The 23,537-nt window shown below is 38.5% G+C and overlaps 2 non-coding genes across 2 annotated transcripts; one reads left to right on the top strand and one right to left on the bottom strand.

Moving 5' to 3' along the window:
- Positions 1 to 4,578: 4,578 nt before the first annotated feature.
- LOC145629821 (small nucleolar RNA R71) lies at positions 4,579 to 4,685 on the top strand. Its single transcript, XR_014111955.1, has one exon. It is a non-coding gene; the product is annotated as a small nucleolar RNA R71 (small nucleolar RNA).
- A 9,364-nt stretch (positions 4,686 to 14,049) lies between these two features.
- Positions 14,050 to 14,156, bottom strand: LOC145629768 (small nucleolar RNA R71). The gene has a single exon (XR_014111916.1). It is a non-coding gene; the product is annotated as a small nucleolar RNA R71 (small nucleolar RNA).
- Positions 14,157 to 23,537: the final 9,381 nt, after the last annotated feature.

Raw genomic sequence — 23,537 nt, 5'->3', positions numbered from 1 at the left:
TACTTGTTGATGCAGCTTGGAAAAAGGATTATAAACCTAATAAAGGTGAGTGGCAAGCAGCTATTGCGTGGAATGCGGATGACAACCAAGGCAGATCTTACCAGAGTGCAACAAGGGTTTATGCTAGTTCACCAGCTCAGGCAGAAGGACTAGCAATCCTAGAAGCAATTAAGGGAGCGCCAACGCAATACCCCAATCTAATCATCAAAACGGATGCTTCGGTTGTAGTTGAAAGCCTACAACAGCAGGGGAAGGTATTGGAGGAACTTAAGAGAATTGTCCAAGACATTAAATACCTGGGGTTACAAAGAGATTTTCTAGTATGCATCAAAGTGGATAGACGGAGCGTTCAAAAAGCCCATGACTTAGCTATTAATTGCAGAAAATATGACTAAGGGCTTAGTTTTATCTGATCTTTCATTGTAACCTTTGTCAAAAAAAAAAAGAAGAAGGGAAAAAACGTATCTAATATCGTCTAAAAGCTACCTAAGAGAACAAATGCCTTCGTCCCCCTCAATGTGCATAATGTTGAGCCATACAAACATTACTAATAGTTGCAAACCAATACTCAAATTCCTTGACATACCAGGAACTATCACAAAATTCCTAACCAAATCAACTAGTCAAGCACTATGTTCACAAATAGTTGGCAAAATTGACGCATGTTTAGGCATCCAAACAATTAAACTTCAAATCATGATCAACAAATTCACAAAGCTCATTATCATATACCAAGAATCAAAACAATATTTTCCAAGTATGGGACACAGGGAAGCATGATTTACAATTCATTACCCCTAGCTTGAACCCCACTGTGATCATACACTAAAGTACAGTGGCGTCCAAAGGGAAAGAAGATAGAGCAAAAGAGCCACCAACAAGTTTTAGGAAACTTGTAAACCGTTCACAGGGTGAAGGTCACACCCCTTAACGATCCAGGAGATCTTCAACTCCAATAGGTCTAGAACCATGACTGGTAGTTCGGGGATGAAGGTACAAATCCAACCTAAAAGAGATTGAACCTGAGCTAATAATAGGCCTCTACTTTCTTCTGATCGTATTCATGTGCGCTTTCTGACTAACATGCAATCAATAGGATTACCCTAAACCTGTTTAATCTATGTTGGTTGAATATTAATGCACAAATAAAACTATTATTGGCGATCACTTTAATTATAATTATATTAACCCTAAACAAGTTTATTAATTATCTTATTAAGCGTGATTACAAGTACCAATTCCCTTTATACATAAAAGGCGTGATCAAGCAATAACAATAAATAATGTATCAAGCAACATAATCATAATCTTAATATATTATAATTAAAATAATAATTAATATAATCATGTTAAAGCGTAATAATAATAGCAAGATCCTAGGCATGATATTAACAAGATTAATAACAAACCCTAGCATGTCACTAAGCAATAAAGATCAAAGCTTTAACCCTAACATTGATACTAACAAAAATATTAGGAAAAGAATAGCTAGGAAGCATCATAATAATCATAATTGTCATATTTGATATTAGAAATTATAGTTATTACCCTAAACATGATACTAGGAAGATCAAAACATCCTAACATGACACTAGGAATCATAATAACAACCTATGCATGATTTCTGTATCATAATATCAATAAATCAATTAAAGCACTTACTTGGATGTCTCGTATCTCTTTCTAATAACAAAATACACACGTTAGTAACTTCAAGGAAAACAATAAAATCAAACAATTAAATTAAATAGTTGAAAGAGAGATTTGGGACCAAACCCTCAGAAATTAAAACCTTTCACGTCTAGGGCGAAGGCAACTTCGAACAATGCTAGGTGTGTCTAGATATTGTGAATGCGGAATTTTGTGTGAAAAAGGCTAGTTTAGAAAAGAGAGAGAGAGAGAGAGAGAGAGAGAGATAGAGAGAGAGTAATCAAGAGATTCTTGATGAGAATTGGTGATTGAAAAAAGGGAGATATGACCACTATTTATAGAGAAAAAAGAGGGTCGAAGAATATGAAAAGAATCCGAATTCGAATCGAAATAGAACTCGATGGATAGCAGTTTTTGCGGATTTTGTTTTATCATATCTTTTGATCCATAAGTTCAAATAAGGTATATAATATGTCATTGGAAAGCTCTTGAAGTCTACTTTCCAACCCAATTAAAATCAGATTAAAATATTTTGTAGATAAAAATATATGGCAGAAATAGTGGGACGGTGTTAGTTTTGGATAGAGTTTTGTATCTCACACATATCTTTTTCCGTTATAGCTCGGATTTAATATTATAATATATCATTGGAAATATAATTTCAAGATCTATCCAACCATATAAAATTTGGATAAATATTATGAGGCATGAAAATAATATCTGACTATATTTGAACATCTTTAAATTCGAATAGAATTAGGATTTAAGAAAAAGGAAAGTTTTAAAAAAGGACAGTTTTTATTTAACTCAAATTCTTTAATCTTATGTTTTAAAAAAGGATAATTAAGATCTTTTATAAACTTATAGAAGCTTCTAATTAATCATAATTAGTTTAGAAATAGGAATAGGATTAAACCTTTGGACCCTCCACATGATCATTGGGTCGTAGGTAAGATTCGGTTGGAGCCCAGTTTAGTATTTTGGCCATAACTTCCTCATTAAGCCCCATCCAAATACACCATTATAGGACCCATATCATGGACCAAACTAAAGTGGCACGTTTTTCATAAATAGGGTAAGAAAAGAAATATTTTCAAAAACAAAAACAAGAGATATTTTAATAAAAACATGCTCATCACTAGACTTTTCACACTTTCGCTTTGTTCGATAATCAAATGACATGAAAGGTATTCATCACTGGGTTTGGTTTTGGGGAGACACATTTGGGTGTCTACACAGACGCTTGCACTATCTGCAGATAAATTCCCACAAAGAATTTCCTCCAGGGGATCCCTTGAAAGAACCTGTGGCAAGCTATCATCACAAATATCATCCATTATTTCAATTAAATCAATAAGACAACAATTTTCCTCTAGCATAAGTCCTTTCAAAACTTTCCCTAAATTAAAAGTAACATTATCATCACCAACGGAAAGGGTTAGTTTACCATTTTTAACATCAATTATGGCTCCTGCATTATGGAGGAAAGGTCTACCTAATATAATGGGAATTTGTGTATCCTCAGCCATGTCTAAAACAACAAAATCAACAGGGATGAAAAATTTACCAACTCTGACAGGGACATCCTCTAAAATACCTAGAGGGTATTTTACAGAACGATCTGCCATTTGCAAAGTTATATTAGTAACTTTTAAATCACCCATATTAAGTTTAGCACAAACAGAAGATGGCATAAAACTGACACTGGCACCCAAATCACACAAAGCTTTATTAATAAAAACATTCCCTATATGACAAGGGATAGAAAAACTACCAGGATCCTTTAATTTAGGAGGGGATTTATTTTGCAATAAGGCACTACATTCCTCTATAAAGGCTATAGTTTCTACCTCATTAAAGGCCCTTTTCCTAGTCAGAATGTCTTTCATAAATTTAGCATATGCAGGAACCTGGGTGATTAAATCAGTGAAAGGAACTATTACCTGCAAGTTTTTCACAACATCTAAGAACTTACCGAATTTTTTATCAAACTTACTCTTCAATTGTCTATTAGGGAACGGTAGTTTGATAACTGGGCTCTACACATCTCCTCCCTTATCCTTAGAATTACCCTGCAAGGAAACATTAGAAGGGTAAGTATCTTTTTGTAGCCCTGCAGGGTTAGCAAGATTAACGTTTGGTATAGAGGAATCTGGAGCAGGAACTGGTCCATCTTCCTTTGGCATAGGAGGTCCATCATAATGTGAACCACTCCTTAGATTGATTGCATTGGCATGATCTGTGGGATGGATTAGTTATTATGGTAGAGCTCCCTGCTGACGGGTTTGTAGGGTAGATGAAAGTTGTGCAATTTGATTATCCATGATTTTATTATGGGCTAAAATTGAATCAATTTGCGCATCCCTACTCTCCATATGCTTTTGCATGTTGGTAAGCATTGCTCTAATTTCTGTCATAGTAGGGTCAGAAGATGATGAGGGTTGTGCTTGGTTTTTCAGGCAAGAATTAGGATGGTAATATTTCTGTTGTGGTGGAGGTTGTTTTTGTGGTTGTTGTGAATGGGTTATTTTGCCTATAGGTTTGGAAGGCATTAACTTGTTCCATGGAACTCCTACAATCTTGCTCCCAATGTCCTACAATTCCACAATTTTCAAAAAAAGCTTCATTGTTAGCAACAGCAGAAAATTAGCTACAGAGTTAGGAGTAGCAGTAAGATTATCTAATTTCTGACAAATAGATGTTAACTGAGCTTGCAAAAAGGATACGGAATCAACATTATGTTTTCCTTTATTTGCAAACCCCCTCGGATTCCCGTATTGGGAATTGTGTACTGCCATCTCTTTGATAACCTGTCCGACATCGTCCACATTTAAATTCATGAATCTCCCACTAGTTGCAGAATCTAGAACTGATCTAGATGAATTTCCAAGTCCATTGTAGAAAGCTTGGATCAATTGCCATTGTGCCAGATTGTGGTGGGGGCATTCTCTCTGTAGATCCTTGAACTTCTCCCAAGCCTCATATAAAGTTTCTTCGGCCTCTTGGGCGAAGTTCTGAATAGCGCTCCTTAGTACAGCTGTTCTCTCTGCAGGGTAATATTTATTATAAAAGTTCAAGGCAAGAGTTTCCCAGTCAGTAATACCAAGTGCAGTTCTATTCAAACCATTAAACCATAATTTAGCTTTGCCACATAATGAAAAGTGAAAAAGAATCTCCCTGATTTGGTCCTGCGTGACCCCGGCTTGTCTAATGGTGTTGCAATATTGGCAGAAATCTGCAATGTGAAGATTTGGATCTTTACCTTTAGCTCCACTAAATTGCTTCCTCTCTATCATGGTGATAAATTGGGGCATGATTTCAAATTGTACTCCATCTAGGGCCAGAGTAGGAGTAAGGTGTGGAAAATCTGTGAGTTTGGGCTGTGAGTAGTCACTGAGCTTCTTTTGGGCCGTCATCTCTGATTCTGTATCTGAAGGAAATTCTGAGTCACTTGAATCTGTTGGAGGGTCTCTTCGATTATTGTCTTCCTCAGAATCCGCCAGGATTTGTCTATAAAGATTCCTTTGCCTATGCAACGAGCGCTCGATCTCAGGATCGAATGGAATGTAACCTGATCTGGAACACCTGGGCATAAACAAAGAACTAAAAGACAAATATGAGAATATCCTCAAAGAACTAACGTTCTCTGAGACAAAAGGGGATAATCTAGACTACAAGAAATAATCAGAAAATAAAAATAAAACCGTTTCCTCGGCAACACCAATTAGTAATAAAAGTGGCTCTAAAGAGCCAAAAACACTACTAATTATGACTAAGGGACGGGGGTAAAACACTATATAAATTGGACACATCAAACTCTTCAAGTGATCCTCACTTCCCTTTTCATGTAATAGTGACACTTGTAGATTTATTATTAGTTTGCTTATTTATTTTAATTTAGCTTTAAAATAAATTGTGGAATTTCATCCTCCCACATTGATGGGATAGAAATTCCCACTCTCCCTCTTGCCTATAAATACCTAACTTGGGTTTTTGGGAAGGGTGCTTGAGTAGGAGTTCAATAGAGCATTGCATTACCAAAAACTCTTAAACTCACATAATACTCGGGCTTTGGTCGGACCTCGCTAACCTCGAGGTAACGGACCTAAAAGTTGGCAGTTGTTTTTGCGGGTGGATCTCCGTCGGAGGCTCTCGTATTTTCAGGGCTAAGCTTATCAAGTAAGAGCCCGATTTGTGGGGCGAAGCATGCACCAAAGGCAAATTTCCTATTTTACCCTTTTATGTTTAATTATGCATTTGTGATATTATTTATTGCGAGCGAGATCCTTGACTCGGGTTTTTTCCGCGGTGAGTGGGACTCACCAAACCTTAACACTAGTTTTGTGTCCAGTGCAATGCTCGGGTTATTTATTGAATTTTAAGATAAATCTTTAATCTATATGTCAAATTTTAAAATATATCATTGATACAAAATTAGTTAGCTAGTAGGCATGTTATGACAAATAATAATGTTGGTGGAAATGTTCGATTAAATCTAATACATTAAAAAATAAAAAATTAGCATAAAATAAATGTTGAAAGCCTGTTAAGGGTTGAACATTTCTTGACTCGAAACCTAAACTGAACCAATCCGAGATGATTCATGACCCGACCCTAATTGAAAGGTCTACATAATAATAAAATTTTATTGGATTGTGAAGTATATTATTTTAACCGATTAGTATATATTGTTATAGACACCCATTTGTCTCTCCCCAAAACCAAACCCAGTGATGAATACCTTTCACGTCGAATCATAATCGAATGAAGTGAAAGTGTGGAAAGTTTAGTGTTGTGGTTATTTTTAATTTTCTTCTTTCTCTCTGTTTTTGAAAACCTATTTTATGAAAATAGACAATCTAGTTTAGTTTGGTCCATAGCAAGGGTCCAATAATAGTGTAGTTTGACTGGGCTCAAAAAGAGCTTTCCAACTATATATTATAAGCCCAATTCCGATGAATAATGAGGAAGTTATGACCAAATTACAAAACTGGGCCCGGTTTGATCTTTATATGCGGCCCAATGATCTAGAGGAGGGCCTATTATGATTTATCATTCGTAATGCAATTAGGATTGGTTATGGTCTTCTAGAATCTTCTAGAAGGTTCTTTTGAATCCAAATATGATTAGAATTGATAATTGAGGTAAGAGTTTTATTTAGAATAAAAGAAGTGTTTTAAAGGAAATTACAGTTTTACCCCTCGTACGCTTAAATTTTATCAAAATATGAAAACGTGTAAAAAAAACTGCCTGCAGCGCCGCACCACAGCTGTCACCTGGCAACAGTCTCTATCTCTTAGCGACAGAGGCGTGTGTGGCGACAGCGTTGTGTTTTATTCTTCTCGAAACTCTAATTCTTTTTTATCATGTTCCGGCTGATTTTCGTTATAAATAGCCTCCTAAAACCTCCGTTTCTAATCACCAACTCTCATCAAGAATTTCTTGATTATCTCTCTCTTATTCTAAACCAACCCTTTTCACAAACAAAATTCCGCATTTACAAGATCTAGACACACCTAGCATAGTTCGAAGTTGCCTTCGCCCTAGACGTGAAAGGTTTGGTATTTTTGAGGGTTTGGTCCCAAATCTAGTCTAAACTTTCTTAATCTTTATTTGATTTAATTCTTTGATTTTTATAATTTTCCTTGAAGTTATTAACGTGTGTATTTTGTTATTAGAAAGAGGTACGAGGCATCCAAGTAAGTGCTTTATTGTTTAATTGATATTATGATATAGAAATCATGTTTAGGTTGTTATTTTGATTCCTAGTATAATGTTATGATGCTTTTCTTAGTATGATGTTTAGGGTGACAACAATAAGTTCCTAGTATCATGTTTAGGGTAAAGAATATAATGTCAATTATGATTTCTATGATGCTTCCTATTTCTTTCCTAATATCATGTTAGTATCATATTAGGGCTAAACCTTTGATCTTTAATGTTTAGTGACATGCTAAGGTTTGTTATTAATCTTGTTAGTATCAGGCCTAGGATCTTGCTATTAATTTTATGCTTTAACATGATTTTTTATTATGATGATTATGTTGCTTGCTTATTTGTTTATTGTTATTGCTTGATCACGCCTTTTATGAATGTTTGAAGGGAATTTGTACTTGTAATCACGCTTAATAAGATAATTAATAATCTTGTTTAGGGTTAATATGAGTATAATTCAAGTAATCGCCAATAATAGATTTATTTGTGCATTAATATTCAACCAACATAAATTAAACAGGTTTAGGGTAAACCTATTGATTGCATGTTAGTCAGAAAGCACACATGAATACGAGAAGAATAAAGTAGAGGCCTATTATTAGGGCAGGTTTAATCTCTTTTAGGTTGGATTTGTACCTTCATCCCCAAACTTCCAGTTTTTGTTCCTGACCTATTGGAGTTAACGATCTCCTGAATCTTAAAGGGGTGTAACCTTCACCATATGAACGGTTTACAAGTTCCTAAAACTTGTCGGCGACTCTTTTGCTCTAGCTTCCTTCCCTTTGGACACCACCGTACTTTAGTGTATGATCACAGTGGGTTCAAGTTTGGGGTAATGCTTGAAATATTCCCTACAGTTTTTGGTGACTCCACTAGGGAGGATTTATTTTTTAATTCCTAAAATTTATTTTGGCAATGATTTAGAATGAGTGGATGAGACTCGAAAAATTCTAAGTATTTCATGTGCGTAATTTTGATAAACATTATTGTCATATGCATAAAAAAGGATCTCATTGGAAAGATCATCCGTAATGAGTAAAAAACATAGGATTTTTTACACGTAGGAAATTTGAGAAATATCTTTCACAACTAGAACCAAAATAATGTTACGAAAAACTGGAAAATTTTACGAACACAGAAAGCTGCTGAGGCATGTAGGAACTGACGTCTAGCAAACAGAGTCTGTCGCCGAAGATATGGCTCTGTCGCCAGGCGACAGGGCTATATCGCGGCACAGTCCCTGTTGGCTGGCGCTGCGTTCTTCCAATACCGAGCCAGAAATATGAGTTCTAATTTTGACCAGTTCTAGCACTGTTGGCTCGTTTCTACTTCCTGATTGAGTTTTTCTCACTTTTCTGAAACCCATATGTGTTCTACGTATGGACATCACCCTCTGGGATTTCATGCTCCATCTACCTGATTGAACGCTCTGAGTAACAAATGGTACATCTGAGAATGTTGAATTCACCAAACCATAGAAGCGAGTTTAACTCGCGGGGTCCCATTCACACGCGCCAACCCTTCCAAAGGTAAGGCTTCCGCGCGGTGCATCCGGACTCATAACCTTGGACCCTCTTTGACTAACCCTTATCCCGAACTTTAGAGAACTAGAGCCATGGTTAGGTTGCAAACTCATGGCATCATATTATGCCTACTTGACTATTTGTGCATTATTTGTTGTGCATACTCTATGTGTTTTTCCTAACCGTTTGTTTGACTTGTGTTTAAGCCTTAAATAAACTAATTAATTACTAAAAGGACTTTTCCTAATTAATTAATTAATTTGAGTAATTAAAGTCTAATAATTTAATCAGAATTGACTTAGTACGACTTTAGGCATGTCCCGTAGAGTAAACATATTGAAAACAGTCCCAGATTAATCCTCCAGTAATGGGGCAAAAATTTGGGTTGCAGCGCCATACGATGCTGTGCAACACCGAGCGACAACGCTGCACTGCAGTGTGCGGCGATAGTCCTGTTGCTTTGGCGACAGTTCAGGATTTTGCTCGAGTCATCACGACGAGTCTTATTCAACAGTTTGCTAATCAGTTCGATTATATTGTTAATAACAGTACCCTTGTTTAGTCCTTAACTGAGTCTAGGCACTTAGTCCCATGGTCTTACACAAGAGTCAAAGTATGTCACTTACACTCACAAATAAAGCACACACTAATATGTATACACACTTTGACCATGTCTAGAGAGTCTTGTATGCGCGTATTTTCCGTCATTATTTTAGGGGGTTAAGTCGGATATTAATCCTCCAATTAAATCACTTATTTGAACCCCCATACTTGATTCCCAAAAATATACACCCTATTTTTTGCTTTTTTCCTTTTTTCTTTATAAACCCGTAAAGTCAAAGTCAATTTGAGTCAAGTCATTAAAATAAAAAGTGGTTTAATTTACAGCGCGTGGTCAAGAAAGGAAGGGCATTTGATCAGAGAAAACCTTTTCGTTTAAGTACAAATTTTTGACAAACCAATCGGTTGGAAAAGGAAAGCCAAGAAGACAATGGCGAGTCAAGAAGAAGTTAATGAGCTCAAGAAGCAAATGGCTGGTGTTACTGAGTTGCTAAAAACCTTAACCCTCCAAATTAATGACCCTGTGAAGCAACAACAAATGGAGCTCATGCAAGAAAGCTTGAGCAAGATATCCAATGATTACAGGTTCCAGGGCATTAGCTCACAAGGGGTCTCGGTGGACAAGGAGCTTCTTCCGCAGAAGTTCAATGTCAATGACATTTCAAAATTCAAGGCAACTGATAACCCTTACTTTCATTTAAGAGCTTTTGAGACAATAATGAATATTAAGGGTATTGATAGAAAAGTATTTCATTCTTTATTTTCCTTATCTCTTAAAACCGTTTTCCAACAATGGTTCTTCTCCCTTGACAACGAGAAAACCTCTACTTGGGAATCAATTGTAAACGCTTTCATTGATAGGTATAAATGTAATATTCAAGTTGAAACTGATCATAGGGAACTTGAAATACTTAAACAAAAGGAGAATGAAGGTTTAACTTCTTTCTTCAATAAATGGAGAGAAACCTCTGCTAGGATGATTGAAGTACCGAGTGAAAAAGAATATGTGAGGTTGTTTATCAAGGACCTCCAAGAAAAGTACTCCAAACATCTTAAATATCAAAACAATCTACACACTTTCAAGGCCGTCTATGATATTGGGATTAACATTGAAGACAACCTAGCCAAACAAAAAGCTGCTAACAATAATTCCAACAGTGGCTGAAAAGGCAAGAAGAACAACAATCCTTCTTCTTCCAAAACCACCCACTCAAATAATGTTAGCACCTTTAATTTGAGTGAAGTCCTTGTTATGAACAACTAAGGACAAAAGAAACCATTTAGGAGGAACTTTACTCCTATTGGTATGAGTTATGATACCGTATTTGATCGACTGAATGCAAAAGGTCTTATAACTCCTATTGGACCATTTGGGGACCCACCAGTTGAAAAGAGGACAGCTAACTGGAACCCCAATGCACACAACAAATATCACCAAGGTAGGGGTCATCTCACTGAGAATTGTTGGAAGCTTAAGGAAGCTATCTAAGATTTTACCGGCAATAATAATCTACCAATGCCCCCTGCAAGTAAGAAGCCAAGTATTAACAATGCACCACTCTCTGACTCCTTGGCTATCTCTGATGAGGAAAACCATGTCGATCCCTCATCTCTCATCAAACCTGTTGAAGAAATTCAAGCTATCGAAGAAGACGAGGAAACCTTTTTTGATGCCATGGATGATTTTCCTTTTGAACAAGAACCGGCAACCAAGGAAGAAGTACGAATTCTTATATGGTCAATGTGGGAGGGAATAGACTTGTTACATGAAGCTACTGAATTAGCAAAGAAACAAGGAAAGGAGCTTCAAAGCAAGTGTGCAAAAGTTTCACCTACGAAGAAGAAATCATTCCCTCTCCAAGTAATTGACACACCCAAGAAGAGTAATAAAATCTACACTCCAATTGGGACTTCCTATGCTAAAATGTTCAAAATTCTCTCAGAGAATGGTAAGGTCAAACCTCTCGAACCGAGACCATTTGAATCACTAAAGAGGACAGATAGGTTCTACTGTCCATACCATCAATCAGGGGGAAATACCATTGAAAACTGTTTTAAATTCAAAGATTCAATTCAGAAGATGATTGATGACAAGAAACTGGTTCAAATCCCACAAGAACAAGATATAAGCATTAATGGGGTTTGGGACAGCGATGATGAAGACGTCTATCTTAAGGACATGAAAGAACCTCCACTTTCAATGTCATATAAATGATTTTTGGGATGAAGAAGATTCACCCATAGACGTCCTCACAAGATTTGGGAGAATGCAACCTCCCATCTTTGCACAACCTATTCCTACCGTACAACAAGTTCCCATACCTATTATAGAGAACAATGATATTGTCAAACAATTCAAGAAGACCAAGGTCAAAATGAACGTATGGAAACTTCTAGCTACATCTCGAGAACATAGTTTGGAAGTAATGAACGCCTTGGATAAGATAAGGATAGATTCTGATACCACTCCTGAGGGTTGGCTAACTTCCTTACGAGTGATCTCCCTAGTCCTTGATATGTCCAAATTATATAGTGTTTTACCCCCGTCCCATGGTCATAATTAGTAGTGTTTTTGGCTCTTTAGGGCCACTTTTATTACTAATTTGTGTTTTCTAGTGTTTTTGTAGTTTTGCTTGAGTTTTTTAGGAAATTGCACAATTGGAGCGTTTTTCGAGTTTTTCACGAAGCAACTACGAGCGTTAGGAGGACACAACCATCCTTGAAGCCCAGGACTGGTGAGAGCCGGTGATTAAGGGCTCGGTATGTGATACCAGGGCAGTTGGATCAAGTAATCAAGACCCGATGAGGAAATCCGGATTGGGCCGAGGAATCGAGCCCAATCAAAATCCAAGCCTCAAAGAAGAAGCCAGGCCCGATCGGGCAAGAATACGCCCGATCGGGCGGGCGCGCGCAAAAGCAGCATCAAGGAAGGAGCCGCGCCCGATCGGGTGAGCGTAGGCTCGATCGGGCGCATCACACCAGCAAGGGCATAGTGGAAAAGGCGGGCCCTTCGCCTGATCGGGCGCGTGTTTTTCTAAGTACCTTATTAGTTTTTTTTAAGGTTTTGTTTTAGGAGTGTTTTAAGTACGAATTTTGTACGTAATTTTGGATTACCTTCTCTTTTAGAATTTCTCTCTCTTAAAATCTCTCTCAACATTGTTCTTAATTACATTCATTAATCCAGATTTCTTTTGGTAACAATTTCTTCTCTTTTAATTTCAGTTATTTTATTTAATTCTTTGATTATGTCTTGCTTTATTTATTTGATTAGTTTAGATTTAATGGTGCTTGAGTAGTTTTATTTCTAGGGTTTATGGGGATCTAATAAATAATATGAAGGGGTAAATTTGTGATTGTTGGTTATCAATGCTTGGTTAATTTCCTATTGATTGATTTAATGCTATGCAATTAGGTTTGGCCAGATTTAATTGTATGAGTTTAGAAATATTAATTCGAGATTCGACATATGAGAATTGATGTTTAGGCTTAGTTTCAATAGGAAAACTAATTTATAAATGGTTAAATCGAGATTCGACAGATGAGATTTAATACCGGTAAATTAACTCTGTGATTTTAATACGTAGCAAAAGCCCTTTATAATCTAAATTAATCAATGTTTGATGATTGTTTATTATGATTTTCCATGGAATATTGTTTATTAGTGAACCTATGCCATAGGCCTTTTAATAGTTAATTTCTCCCTACTTTATTTTCTCTGATCATATTCTTCGTAGTATAGTCTTTAATTACAACAACATTGGTTACCTTGATAATTTAGATTATAATAATTAATTAGGAGTAAAAAGACTTGTTTCCCTGCGGATTCGACCCTACTTCCCTATCTGCATTAGTTAGAGGATTTAGGTAATACTTTTGATTAGGGGATACGACTCTACCCTGTCAAAATTTGGCGCCGTTGCCTGGGAAACAGTTTTATTTTTATTTTCTGATTTTTTTTTTGTAGTCTAGATTATCCCCTTTTGTCTCAAAGAACGTTAGTTCTTTGAGGCAATTCTCATATTTGTCTTTTAGTTCCTTGTTTATGCCCAGGTGTTCTAGATTAGGTTACATTCCATTCGATCCTGAGATCGACCGCTCGTTTCATAGGCAAAGGAAAATTTATATACAAATTCTGGCGGGTTCTGAGGAGGAAAACAGTCGAAGAGACCCTCCCTCTGATTCTAGTGACACAGAATTTCCTTCAGATTCAGAATCAGAGATGACGGCCCAAAAGAAACTCAGTGACTACTCGCAGCCGAAGCTCACAGATTTCCCGCACCTCACTCCCACTCCGGCTCTAGATGGAGTTCAATTTGAGATCAAGCCCCAATTTATCACTATGATAGAGAGGAAGCAATTCAGTGGAGCTAAGGGTGAAGATCCTAATCTTCACATCGCAGATTTCTGCCAGTATTGTAACACCATTAGACAAGCCGGGGTCACGCAGGACCAAATCAGGGAGATTCTTTTTCCCTTTTCATTATATGGCAAAGATAAATTATGGTTTAATGGTTTGAATAGAACTGCACTTGGTATTACTGACTGGGAAACTCTTGCCTTGAATTTCTATAATAAATATTATCTTGCAGAGAGAACAACGGTACTAAGGAGTGCTATTCAGAACTTTGCTCAAGAGGCCGACGAAACGCTATATGAGGCTTGGGAGCGGTTCAAGGATCTACAGAGAGAATGCCCCCACCACAATCTAGCACAATGACAATTGATCCAATCTTTCTATAATGGACTTGGAAATTCTTCTAGATCAGTTCTGGATTCTGCAACCAGTGGGAGATTCATGAATTTAAATGTGGACGATGCAGGACAAGTTATCGAAGACATGGCAATACACAATTCCCAATACGGGAATTCGAGAGGGTTTGCAAATAAAGGAAAGCATAATGTCGATTCCGTATCCTTTTTGCAAGCTCAAGTAACTTCTGTTTGTCAAAAATTAGATAATCTTACTTCTACTCCTAACTCTGTAGCTAATGTTTCCACTGTTGCTAACAATGAAGCTTTTTGTGAAAATTGTGGAATTATAGGGCATTGGGAGCAAGATTGTAGGAGTTCCATGGAACAAGTTAATGTCTTTCAAACCTATAGGCAGAATAACCCATATTCCAATTCATATAATGCTGGTTACCGGAACCATTCATATCTTTCGTACCGGAGTACCAATGTACAAAACCCTCCACCTCCACAACAACCACAAAAGCAACCCCCACCACAGCAAAAATATTACCACCCAAATTCTGGCCAGAAAAGCCAAGCATCATCCTCATCATCTTCTGACCCTGCCATGACAGAAATTAGAGCAATGCTTACTAATATGCAAAAGCATATGGAGAGTAGGGATGCGCAAATTGATTCTATTTTAGCCCACAATAAAATCATGGATAATCAAATTGCACAACTTTCCTTTACCCTACAATCCCGTTAGCAGGGAGCTCTACCTCACAACCTATCCATCCAACAGATCATGCCAATGCAATCACTCTAAGGAGTGGTTCACATTATGATGGACCTCCTATGCCAAATGAAGATGGACCAATTCCTGATCTATATTCCTCTATACCAAACACTAATCCTGCTAACCCTGCAGGGCTACAAATAGATACTAACCCTTCTAATGTTTCTATGCAAGGTAAATCTCAGGATAAGGGAGGAGATGTGCAGAGCCCGGTTATCAAACTACCGTTCCCTAATAGACAATTGAAGAGTAAGTTTAATAAACAATTTGGTAAGTTCTTAGAGGTTGTGAAAAACCTGCAGGTAACAGTTTCTTTCACTGATTTAATCACTCAGGTTCCTGCATATGCTAAATTTATGAAAGACATTCTGACTAGGAAAAGGGCCTTTAATGAAGTAGAAACTGTAGCTTAGCTTTCACAAAGGAGTGTAGCGCTCTATTTCAAAATAAATCCCCTCATAAATTAAAGGATCCCGATAGTTTTTCTATCCCTTGTCATATAGGGAGCGTTTTTATTGATAAAGCTTTGTGTGATGTGGGTGCTAGTGTCAGTGTTATGCCATCGTCTGTCTGTGCTAAACTTAATATGGGAGAAATTTTTTTTACTAATATAACTTTGCAAATGGCAGATCGTTCTGTAAAAAATACCCCTTAGGTATTTTAGAGGATGTCCCTGTCAGAGTTGGTAAATTTTTAATTCCTGTTGATTTTGTTGTATTTGACATGGCAGAGGATACGAAAATACCCATTATATTAGGTAGGCCTTTTCTCCATACTGCAGGAGCCATTATTGATGTGAAAAATGGTAAACTAACCCTTTTTGTTGGTGATGATAATGTTACTTTTAATCTAGGGAAAGTTTTGAAAGGGCCTATGCTAGAAGAAAATTGTTGTTATATTGATATAATTGATATAATGGATGATATTTGTGATGATAGCTTGCCACAGGTTCTTGCAAGGGATCCCCTGGAGGAAATTCTTTGCGGGAATTTATCTAAAGACAATGCAAGCGTTTGGGGTAATGAGGTACAGGTTATTGAAAGAGATCTTTCCTTAAAAGAGTTAGACCCCAAGGAAACAATGAAGGTAGTAAATTTGGTTCAGGAATCAAAGCCTGCAGAGGTCAAGAAACTTGAACTAAAACCTCTCCCTTCTCATTTAAAATATATTTTTCTGGATGAACAGGAACTATACCCCGTGATCATCAGTACTGCACTTAATGACCTACAAACTTCCCAACTTCTAGGGGTTCTTCAAACCCATAAGAAAGCTATTGGGTACAATATTCATGATCTCAAGGGTATTAGCCCTAATTTTTGTATGCACAGGATACATCTAGAGGATAACTATAAGCCTTGCATTCAACCCCAAAGAAGATTGAATCTTAACATGCAGGAAGTAGTCAAGAAAGAGGTTATGAAATTACTTGATGTAGGTATTATCTATCCTATTTCTGACTCCAGGTGGGTAAGTCCTGTGCAGGTAGTGCCTAAAAAAGGTGGGATGACTGTGATAACTAATGAAAAAAATGAATTAATTCCCACTAGAACTGTAACAGGGTGGCGTATGTGTATTGATTATCGTAGACTGAATATCGCCACTAAAAAGGACCACTTCCCTCTTCCCTTTATAGATCAAATGCTTGAGAGGTTAGCTAAACATAAGTTCTTTTGCTATTTGGAGGGGTATTCGGGATTATTCTAAATTCCGATTCACCCTGAAGATCAGGAAAAGACAACTTTTACATGCCCTTATGGCACTTTTGCATATCGTAGAATGCCTTTCGGTTTATGTAATGCTCCCGCTACCTTTCAAAGTTGTATGATGAGCATCTTTTTTGATTTCATAGAGTCTATTATGGAAGTCTTTATGGATGATTTTAGCGTGTATGGTTCTTCATTTGATTCATGTCGAATTAATCTCGCTAAAATTTTAAAACGATGTGAAGAATGCAACTTAGTTCTAAATTGGGAGAAATGTCACTTTATGGTGACAGAGGGAGTAGTTCTAGGTCATATTGTATCTGATAAGGGCATACAAGACAAAGCTAAGATTTCAGTGATTGAGCAATTACCTCCCCCAGTTAATGTTAAGGGAGTTAGAAGTTTCTTGGGTCATGCGGGGTTTTATCGTCGCTTTATCAAAGATTTTTCTAAAATTGCTAAACCACTGACTCAGCTTTTGCTCAAGGATGTTCCTTTTATTTTTACTGACGAGTGTCTTGAGACAGGATTAAGCAGGCTTTGATATCGGCACCCATCATATGTGCTCCCGATTGGAATCTTCCTTTCGAGATCATGTGTGATGCAAGTGACTTTGCACTAGGAGCCGTGCTCGGACAAAGAAAGAACAAGTTTTTGCATGCTATTTATTATGCAAGCAAAACTTTGGATGAAGCCCAAGTCAACTATGCCACTACTGAGAAGGAGTTTCTTGCTGTCATTGTTTTTACTGACCATGCAGCGTTGAAGTACTTGATAGCTAAGGCAAAATCAAAGCCAAGGCTACTCCGATGGGTTCTTTTGCTCCAAGATTTCAACATCGAAATAAAAGATAAAAAGGGAGCAGAGAACGTAGTGGAAGACCACTTGTCACGTATCAGGTATGATGAGGGTAAGGATTCTCTTCCTATAGATGATTCTTTCCCTGATGACAACCTATATGCAGTTGTAGAGCAACACCCATGGTATGCCGATTTTGCTAATTATTTAGTGGGTGGAAATCTACCTCTTGACTTGTCCTACCAAAAAAAAAGAAATTCATTTCTGATGTTAAGCATTATTTTTGGGATGATCCTTTTTTGTTTCGTGAGTGTGCAGATGGATTATTTCGCAGGTGTGTTCCCGAATGGGTAGTCCACGGTGTGCTTACTAGTTACCACACCTCACCATATGGAGGACATCATGGCCCCACTAAAACGGTGGCCAAGATTAATGAGTCGGGTTTTTATTGGCCTACAATGTTTAAGGATGCTAACATTTTTGTGCAGGCTTGTGACTCTTGCCAGAGGACTGGCAACATCTCGCGGCAGCATGAGATGCCTCAAACCGGAATTCTAGAAGTTGAAATTTTTGATGTTTGGGGTGTTGATTACATGGGACCGTTCCTTTCTTCAAAAGGGAACCGCTATATACTTGTCGCCGTCGACTATGTGTCCAAGTGGGTTGAGGCCATCGCTACTCCTACTAATGATGCCAAGGTGGTCCATAGACTTTTCAAGAAGACCATCTTTCCAAGCTTAAGATTTGGCGTTCCGTAGAGCGATAATCAATGATGGAGGATTTCACTTTCATGAGCGGAAGTTAGACACCCTCCTCAAAAAGTATGGTGTCTACCATAGGACAGGTTTAGCCTATCACCCCCAAACTAGTGGCCAAGTTGAAGTCTCTAACCGTGAGATCAAGGCCATTCTAGAGAAGGTGGTAGCAAAGTCAAGGAAAGATTGGAGCGATAAATTGGATGACACCCTTTGGGCGTACAGAACTGCATTCAAGACCCCTATAGGTACTACTCCATATAGACTCGTGTACGGTAAATGATGTCATCTCCCGATCGAATTAGAATATAAGGCATATTGGGCTATTAAGGAGCTCAATTTGGATGCCAAACTAGCGGGAAAAAGAGGTTACTTCAACTTAACCAACTCGATGAGTTTAGGTTGACGGCCTATGATAGTGCTCGTGTCTACAAGGAGAAGATAAAAAAGTGGCACGACAAGATGATCCTTCCGAGAGAATTCAAAGAGGGTGATAAAGTGTTACTATTCAACTCTCGACTTAAACTATTCCCAGGAAAGTTGAGGTCAAGGTGGTCGGGTCCTTTTATTGTAAAAGGGCCAATAAATTCGGTTCTTTGGAGGTTTTCTTTGAACATGGTAACGAGTTCAAGGTTAATGGCCAAAGACACAAGCTATATCATAAGGGGGCTACGATTGGTGCACTAGAATTACTTCACCTAAGCGGTTCCGATTCATTTTGAGCTTCAATGTGGTAAGAGGGGTGCGGGACCTAGATAAACTAGCGCTTTCCGGGAGGTAACCCGTATTTCTTGCTTTCTAGACTAAATTTTTTTTTTCATTATTTTTTTTTAAGTTTTTTTAGAGAGGTGAGGAGAGTGAAATTTTACCTTTCATGAGTGTTTTGTACAGGTTTTAGATCACAAATTACGGAGATTTCAAGAGAAAAAGGCGAAGAAAAGAGAAGCTCCAAGATTGGGTACGGGCCCGATCGAGCGAGGCTCGCCCGATCGGGCGCGCACCTAAGGGTCAGAATTGAGCATTATTTGGCCCGATCGGGCAAGGAGTCCCGATCGGGCGCAAAATATGGATTTTATCGGAGAATATAATCGCCCAATCGGGCGAAGCACGCCCGATCGGGCGCGCAAGTGAGGAAGAAAATCAAGGGAATCTTCGCCCGATCGGGCGAGCAATCTGGCGATTTTGAGGTTCGTGTTCGCGCCCGATCGGGCTGAAGTCGCTCGATCGGGCGCGCACTTCGCATTCCAGAAAGAACTAATTTCTCCCGATCGGGCGCACCTATTTTCCGGAGGATTAATTCCTCCTTCTCCCCTATTCTTTTCTTTTTCTTTCTTACTTCTTCTTCTTTATTCACACTTTCTCTCACTAAAACCTCCATTTTCAAACCTTCAACCTCACCTTCTTTCCAAGATTTCCTCAAATTCATCCATCAAAACCTCAAAATTTTTACATATTCTTAATCCTCACACCTTCCTCTACATTTTCCACCCACTTTCTCCCACTTTCTCTCATAATTTCTTAAAACCCATAGAGAGAGAAAGCTTCAATACCCAAATTTCTATCTACAAATGGCTTCGAAACGTTCTAGACAACAAAGGGGCGAAAGTTCGAGGCAACAACAACCAATGGTCGACCCGGAGCTTCAAATACCGGGATGGGAGGAGGTTGTTATCACCTCGACGGATCAACGGGCAAGGATGCTAAATCTTATCGAGTGGCAGGTAATCTCAACCCGTTTTGTTCATCATCCTACATTATCTAGATTAGGTCTTGATAAATATGTAGAGAAATTATTTAAGGGTATAGGCATGAGTGGTTTCTTCCAAATGCATCATAATACTTATGATTACTTGACATTAGAATTTATTTCTAGTTTTAATGTTATTAAAATGAATGCTTTGATCCTTCATGTGCAATTCCGATTACTAAACAACGATGTGCGATTAACTCTAAAAGAATTTGGGAAGTTGTTTGAACTAAAATCGGACAAACCTATCGAACCCTCCCAAGACCACATTGTCGTGGTCTACAAGAAACTCACTGGGGAGGGTTTGGCTAACCTCCAACACGCCAAAGGGACGTGGATTCAACATCCCGTCCCAAAGTTTTGGTAAAGGTTTGCCGGCCTCACAATTTTTGGGAGGCATGAACCGGCAAACGTGAGGAGGGATGAAATAGAATTGTTGGCATCCTATTTGATCCCTAATGCTGAGAAATTAAACATACCTCATAAGATTGCCAACCACTTTCAAAGGGCGGCCAATGCGGCCGAAACGGGTAGGTCTAGGGCGCCTATCTATTTTGGGGGGTTGGTGACCCATATTGCTATTAAACACCTAGGATGGAACCCAAATGAGCATAGGAAAGTAGTGGGCTCAACCCTTATGGACCTATCTTACTTAGGGAGCCTAAACTGGGTGCAACCCATGGGCGGTGAGACTTGGTGGATAATCCACCGGCAATCGGGTAGGAGAGACCAAACCTTTACCCTACCCAACCCCGCCTTGACCAAATTTGAGAAGAGGAAGCCTTCTTACACATTCAAGATAAACGGTCAAGGCGAGGTTCAAGAACCTCACCTTTCACCACAACCCCACCAATCACCCCAAGACCATTCCCCCCAACACCATTCACCACACTACCCCCAACCCCCACCCCAACCCTTTACCTATAGCATGCCCACCTCCTCCGTCGATTATAACATCGACCCTAATGCCCCTTATGACTTTTAGGCTTTTCGAAGCCAACTAGACCGTATAGAGATGGGGCAAGGGAGAGTAGAGGGCATGGTGCAAAACCTAGACGCTAGGTTAGGCACATTGGATAGTCGGGTGGGTCATATAGAGAGGAACCTCGGGAGGGGTTTATTCCCGATGTACGATGACTATGCACGCCGAGGGGCTATTCCCCCCGAGGCCTTAGTTCCCGATTGGTTCCAATACCCCAAGGTGGGTATTCCACCGCCGGAGCTTTTGGTACTTATGTGGACTACTCTTCAGTCCATGGATATGGGGGTGATTCTCCTTTTGGTGTTATGGGGGGAAATGTGAACCCTAACTACTTTGCAGGTGGTTCGGGTTTTGGTGGTGCTGGAACGAGCCAGGGTGGTGCCGGCTCGAGCTATGGAGGAGGGTACGAGAGGATGGATGATGATGAGGAGTAGCTTCTCCTAGCTACCTTCCCAAGTCAGTGAGGGCATTGCTTGATTTGGCTTCGGGGGGGGGGGGAGATTTCTTGTATATATGGTAACTCTCTTTCTCTTTTCTATATTTATTGCTTTCCTAGTGTAGTTTTTATTGCTTTCCTTTATGAAAAAAATACAAATTTTTTTTGAAAAAACAAAAAAATTAAAAAATACGTTCCAATGAATTGTAAATCATGCTTCCCTGTGTCCCATACTTAAAAAATATTGTTTTTATACTTGGTATATGATAATGAGCTTTGTGAATTTGTTGATAATGATTTGAAGTTTAATTGCTTGGATTCCTAAACATGCGTCAATTTTGCCAACTATTTGTGAATATAGTGCTTGACAATTTGATTTGGTTAGGAATATGTGATAGTTCCTGGTATGTCAATGAATTTGAGTATTTGTTTGCAACTATTAGTAATGTTTATATAGCTCAATATTATGCACATTGAGGAGGACGAAGGCATTTGTTCTCTTAGGAAGCCTTCAGACGATATTAGATACATTTGTTCCCTTCTTGTTACCCATGTTGTTGCTTGTGCCCTTTTATTGTTTATTTAGCCACATTACAAGCCTATATGAGCCCCATTGGTTACTAGTCCCAAGCTTGGCTTGGGGGAGCTATTAGTTGGTGAGGTGAGGGATTTGTGGTGTGCATATCATTTGCACAATGTGGGAATAAAAGAAGAGTGATTCTTCTTTGATATTATGATTGGAAAATATTGGTGTTTTGTGCTACAAAGTTGAAAATTTCCAATATGAGGTAAAAAAAAAGAAAAAAAAAGAGCAAAGAATAAAAAAGGTTGTTTCATATGTTCAAATGTTCTATTTGAAGGTTGCTCAAGAAAAAAAAAATCAAAAGAAAAAAAAAGTTCAAGTTTTGAAAAAAAAAAAGAGAAAGAAAAAAAGAATAAGTAGTTCAAAGTTTGTTTTAATTCACTCTATTTCATATTATCATATTTTGTGAGTGAATATGAGTGTTGGGATTGTGTTGTGTATATGATTGTTTGGTGAACTTTTGTGGAGTTGAGTTGTGATTGGAGATGTTTTGGTCATCACTTGTTGTGACCTTGAGTTTTATTAGGATATGGCTCCCTTAAGCATGGCTTTACTCTCACATTTTCCTAAATTTATCTTACCCTTTACCCTAGCCTTACATTACAAGCTTTAAAGACCTTCCGACCTTTGTGCATAAGAGTTGTATGAATGTGAAAGTGTTGTTTATCAATGCAAGTTATGATTTGACATATTTCGAGTCGACTAGTAGGTTGAGCGTTCATTGTTTTAAACACACGAGAGTGTGAGTTGGGAGGGCATTGTTCACAAATAAAGGGGTTGTTTGGAGAGCGATCGAGTACATCTTTTACTCGCCACATAAATGAGAGTTGAGTGTGTGAGCACTAGTCTTGAATTCTATATGCTCATGTGGTTTACTCTACTTGACAATTGTTGGGGATGAAGGATGGTTAGATGAATGAGATTGATTGACATTGAAGCATGTCATTAGATTTATCTTGAATCGTTTGTGCTTGATTTTGTTTATTGGGATGAGGTATGTTTTATATGTTCATTGATGAGCTCTTTGCTTAGGGACAAGCAAAGGTTTGGCTTGGGGGAGTTTGATTTGTCCAATTTATATATTGTTTTACCCCCGTCCCATGGTCATAATTAGTAGTGTTTTTGGCTCTTTAGGGCCACTTTTATTACTAATTTGTGTTTTCTAGTGTATTTGTAGTTTTGCTTGAATTTTGTAGGAAATTGCACACTTAGAGCGTTTTCCGGGTTTTTCACGATGCAACTACTAGCGTTAGGAGGACACGACCATCCTTGAAGCCCGGGACCGGTGAGAGCCGGTGATTAAGGGCTTGGTATGTGATACCGGGGCAATTGGATCAAGTAATCAAGACCCGATGAGGAAATCCGGATTGGGCCGAGGAATCGAGCCTAATCGAAATCTAAGCCTCGAAGAAGAAGTCGGGCCCGATCGGGCAAGCATACGCCTGATCGGGCGGGCGCACGCAAAAGCAGCCTCAAGGAAGGAGTCGCGCCCGATCGGGTGAGCGTAGGCTCGATCGGGCGCAGCACACCAGCAAGGGCATAGTGGAAAAGGCGGGCCCGATCGGCCGGCCCTTCGCCCGATCGGGCGCTTGTTTTTCTAAGTACCTGATTAGT

The sequence above is a fragment of the Chenopodium album genome, chromosome 4 (assembly GCF_948465745.1).
Source record: "Chenopodium album chromosome 4, dcCheAlbu1.1, whole genome shotgun sequence".
In the NCBI taxonomy this organism is placed as follows: domain Eukaryota; kingdom Viridiplantae; phylum Streptophyta; class Magnoliopsida; order Caryophyllales; family Amaranthaceae; genus Chenopodium; species Chenopodium album.
This window is presented reverse-complemented; position numbering and strand designations above follow the sequence as displayed.